The following is a 5,000-nucleotide window of genomic DNA, read 5'->3' as shown; positions in this document are numbered from 1 at the left end:
GAGAGCGAGCGACAGGAAGTGAGCGAGTGTATATATGATGATTGTGATACAGTAGTATACGCCTCCTTTAGTGAGTGTCTGTTTTAGACATGTGCTTTGCATGCCTGTGTCCATCAGATAGAGCATTCCTATGTATTCGCACAGGTATCATCTGTCCCGTTGTTGTTGTTTGTTGTTGTGTTTGTTTCCCCATCTGTTTACCAAGGGGGATTAGAGAGTGTTGACAGTGGCTGTGTGCTGATAGTGTTGTTGTTGCTGCTGTCACGGGTCTGCCTGATGGAGGCTGCCTTGGCTGTGTTTGCTCTTATGCTTATGCAGTCTGTCTGAGGTGTGGTGTGTGTGTGTGTGTGTGTGTGTGTCTGTGTCTGTGCTTTTCACCTCAACTGGTGGCTGCTGGAGAGGACTGGACTGATGATGATCAATGGTTGTTATGACAGGGCTGTTTTCTCTCTCTCTCTCTCTCTCTCTCTCTCTCTCTCTCTCTCTCTCTCTCTCTCCCTCCCTCTCCTTAAACCCCTCCCCCATGCTATATAATACAGGTAATGTCAGCCTGGCCTGCTTTGTTGTTGAGCATTTAGTGGGTCTGATCGTGAGCAATGCCGCCCATGTCCACTCGTGCTTCGCTTCAGAGCGGCACAAACATTACAGCGGCGTTCCCAGGCTCGTCGTGTCTGCGTCTGATGCGCTGGGCCGTTGGAAGAGGCTTGTGATAATCTGCACTGCACCATTCCAAATTCAACTCTGTGTTATACACCTGGGTGTTTGTTGTAGGGCCTCAATAGTACATCTCTGCCATTTGTTTTTCTTAACCCCTCAGCCCCTCTCACTTATTAACTTATTCTCACGGCGTCCACACACACACACACACACACACACACACACACACACACACACACACACACACACACACACACACACACACACACACACACACACAGAGTCTCCTTTTGATTCAGTTGCATGCCAGCCATGGGACTTGTAAGGCAGTACTGATGCATTGATTTGCATTGATATATCATTTTAAAACGCAACAGCAACAGTTTCATTGCTGCATTAAGAAATCAATCAAAGACACAGCCGAGAGGTTTTTCAGCGATCGCCCACTCGGTAGAAGCACTCCAAGGCAGTGTGTGTTCTGTGCTGCACTGTGTTCCATTCAAATAAAATAATGTCTTTATGTTCTTTTAATGCCATAAAGATATAGCTAAGTCAGCTTGAACTTCTATGAAATAGAAGTTCAGAATGCTAGGAACATAGAACCGTGTTTCAAGGTATCAAGAGCACAAATAAATTACTGGAAGAACCTTGATTTCTCGATGGGTCTTAATGGATTCTATAGAATTGTAAATATTGAATGGTTGCTTTTGAAGTGAAAATGGAATACCACTTTCACAAAGCACTCAGTTTGTCATCCTTTTCAACCCTTTGGGCTATTTCCTCTGGATCCATCATGGAAAGACGTAGAGCGACAGTGTGTATGTACATGAGCGTGTTTAGTTTGAATCACCAGAGTCCACAGGCCAACGCTGTATCCAAGCTCATGCTGGTTAAAAGGGGTCATTTGCTGGTCAGCTGTTTCAGCTTCTGTAATACACAAGTTGCACAGTGGAAAAGCAGCATCAACTGAACTCCAGTGAGAGGAACATGACCGCCAAAATGACTCGACAGGAACATGGCGATTCTGTTTTTAGTTTGAAAAATGGAATAGTGAATTATGTTAAAACATGAAGCCACACTAAAATGGAGTTTTGGGTGATAAGAAGTGAGTTACGCAGCCATTACCAGAGGCTGTGTTTGCTGGTATTAGGCAGGAGAGCTCAAAACTGATCTGATCTGACTCGCCATCGCACTGAAAGTGCTGCAGTGAAATGTGAAAATTCTTGATTAATGTGAAATTTGGTCTGAATTTATTTTTTTACGCGCTCCAAGTGCTCATGTTTGTTGTTTGCTCACAGCTGCAGTAGCCGCGGAGGACAAAGTAAATGGCATTTATCCATTTAATGGCCTGCCATTACTGCTGGCAACGTTTGATACTTCAGTGACAAACTCCGGTCCTCTGCCTAATGGCTTTTTAGAGGCAGAAAAACACTGCAATTGTCTTTGTCTTAGAAGTCTCATGTGAGATATGGCGCAGTAATGACAATCATGGAACAAACAGTAAAGCTGCTCTGTTGTTTGTTTGTTTCCTGCTTAACTTATGACAATTTACATGTTGGTCTGCAGTGTCTGATCGTTTTAAAATGGCCTCTGCACACAGGCATGATGTGCTAGCTCAGATTGTTTGAGGCAAGAAGACGCCATGCTAAACTTACGGTTGACGTCACCTGATGGGGGAGGTAAGGGGAACGTCATCACAGTCTCCTGCGCTGCAGTTCCACCAGTATTCCTTATCATTCCTCCAGTTCTGTCTCATGGTGCATTCATGGCACTTCGGAATGACGAGGACCGCCCCCGTTGCTACTTTGTTTTTCCCACAGCAAGTGTTCATGTGCTTTGCCGTCGGAATGTGTGACAAACACGGATGACACAACAAAGGTTAAAACATACTCACTAATCCTAAATAAACAACTGTATTTGCTTAAAATATAGTGTAAGACGCTTGTGAAAGAAAGATATGCAGCTCACAAGTCACAAAAACGGCAAATTCCCAATTTCACATTAAAACTGTTGGACATGAAAGGCCACATGGACTACAAACGAACTACAACGTGACGACAAAAGTGATGACGAGCCCCTAACTGGGCAACTTTGTTAGCAAAATCTAGCCCCAGTTTCCGATCTCTGACCCACACATTACGTGACGTGAATGACGCGGAATGATGTTTTCACTGGGAAAAAGGTTTTTCCGAAGCCCATGAAAGCTAGGTCACATTGTGATTTACCCGGATCAACTATACCAGTCATCGTACTGACTTCACCAACCAAATAGCAGGGATTGGTCGCACATGCATTCGGGGGCAGCCGTGGCCTACTGATTAGAGCTTCGTACTTGTAACCGGAGTGTTGTTGGTTCGAACGGCGACCAGTAGGCACGGCTGAGGTGCCCTTGAGCAAGGCACCTAACCCCTCACTGTTCCCCGAGCGCCACTGTTGTTGCATGCAGCTCACTGCGCCGGAATTAGTGCATGCTTCACCTCACTGTGTGCCGAGTGTGTTTCACTAATTCACGGATTGGGATAAATGCAGAGACCAAATTTCCCTCACGGGATCAAAAGAGTATATACTTATACTTACTTATGCTCACGGCGTCCTGTGGCATAGCTCAGATTTGAGTTGGGTGAGATGGATGGTACAGTATATCTCTAGTGTCTCACTGATGGATATACCTAGCGTGATATGCTAACATTATGACAATAGCGGATGCTACAGATAGTAACACTCATAGATATAGAAACCAATGCAGCGTCTACATATTCATATCTGTGGAAACCCCCATGACTATAAATGACGTTTTCCCCTCACCTTTTCTCTCTTCAGCCTCAGGATATCCCCAACTTCTCATTCACTCTCCCTATCACCACTCCAATACCTCCACACCCACCCCACCCCACCCCACCCCACCCCACCCCACCCAGCCAGTCTCCGCTCCTCTCCTCTGCGCCCCACCCCACCCCACCCCACCCAGTCAGTCTCCGCTCCTCTCCTCTGCACCCCACCCCACCCCAGCCCAGCCTTGTCCTACTCTGTTGCCCTAATGAGGAGTATGAGCTGGTCCAGCTAATTCCATATTCTCCTCGTTGGAACCTTCTCCCGGCCTAATTGAATTTCCTCGGCTCGCGGCTCTTATCTCAGGCCGGCTCGGCGCGCGGCGCGCTTATGGAAATCAGGTCATTTGTATGCTGACCGCTCTGCTACAATATTCCGAAACCGTCAAAATGGATTAAATCCGGATTGCCGAGATGCGTCGGTCGCGTAAGGCGCGTACGTTTTCCGTTTGCATTGCCTTTCCGCACCTTCCAATGGAATTGGATTTTATCAGCGTTGTAGTGTTTTTTTTTTTTTCCCTTCCTTCCTTTCTTTCATTTAACTTTTTTTTTTAACCCGTCTTCCCTTCGCCTTGACAGAATTTTCTTGTATGTGTACGCGGTTGCTAGGCTCGCATTGTGGAGTGCGGTCACGCTTGTGGGGCTGGATGCTCGATCCTCTTCCGCTCCCACTAATGGCCTGTGTAATAGGAGAGTTTAGCACATTAACATGGCTGTGCTTCGAGCAGGGAAAACAAAGGCAGGTATTTGCCTGGCAGTGGAGATTCCATTCTCTCTTATGTTAATGAAGGGAACTGGAGCTGCTGTGTTTTTCCTCTTGCTTTTTTCTTTCTTTCTTTCCGTTTCTGCTCTTTTTCTCCTCCACCGTGCCAGACTATCTGTCACACACTCATACTTTTCTCTCTCTCTCTCTCTCTCTCTCTCTCTCTCTCTCTCTCTCTCTCTCTCTCTCTCCTTTTTCTCTCTCTCTCACTCATTCCCTTATTCTCTCTGTGAGCTTGTCAGACTTCTCTCCATATCTCTGAATTTGCTACTTTCTCTCTCTCTCTCTCTCACACACACACACACACACACACACACACACACACACACACACACACACACACTCTTTCTCCTCTGTTATCTTGTTTACTTCAGTCTCTCCACCTTCTCACCTCTCCTTCTCCTGTGTCTCCCTCCTCCCCCAGCTCCACCTCCTGCTCCCTGTGTCTCCTTGCTCCTGCGCGTCCTCTCTCCTTCCCCAGCTCCACCTCCTGCTCCCTGTGTCTCCTTGCTCCTGCGTGTCCTCTCTCCTCCCCCTCCTCCACCTCCTGCTCCCTGTGTCTGCTTGCTCCTGCGTGTCCTCTGTCCTCCCCCTCCTGCTCCCTGTGTCTCCTTGCTCCTGCGTGTCCTCTCTCCTCCCCCCTCCCCCACCTCCTGCTCCCCCTTCTGCTCCTTGTCTCTCCTCTCTTGTGCTCCAGATTTATATCTAGTTTATTTTTGGGTGAATTTTTCTTTTATAGAAAAAATGTGCAA

General features: G+C 47.0%; 1 protein-coding gene across 1 annotated transcript in view; it reads left to right on the top strand.

Moving 5' to 3' along the window:
* The window catches only part of smap1 (small ArfGAP 1), an 89,060-nt gene that overhangs the window by 31,136 nt on the left and 52,924 nt on the right, over positions 1-5,000 (top strand).

Source organism: Alosa sapidissima, chromosome 16, assembly GCF_018492685.1.
Source record: "Alosa sapidissima isolate fAloSap1 chromosome 16, fAloSap1.pri, whole genome shotgun sequence".
Lineage (NCBI taxonomy): Eukaryota > Metazoa > Chordata > Actinopteri > Clupeiformes > Clupeidae > Alosa > Alosa sapidissima.
The sequence above is the reverse complement of the archived record's forward strand: the minus strand, read 5'-3'. Positions and strand labels throughout refer to the sequence as shown.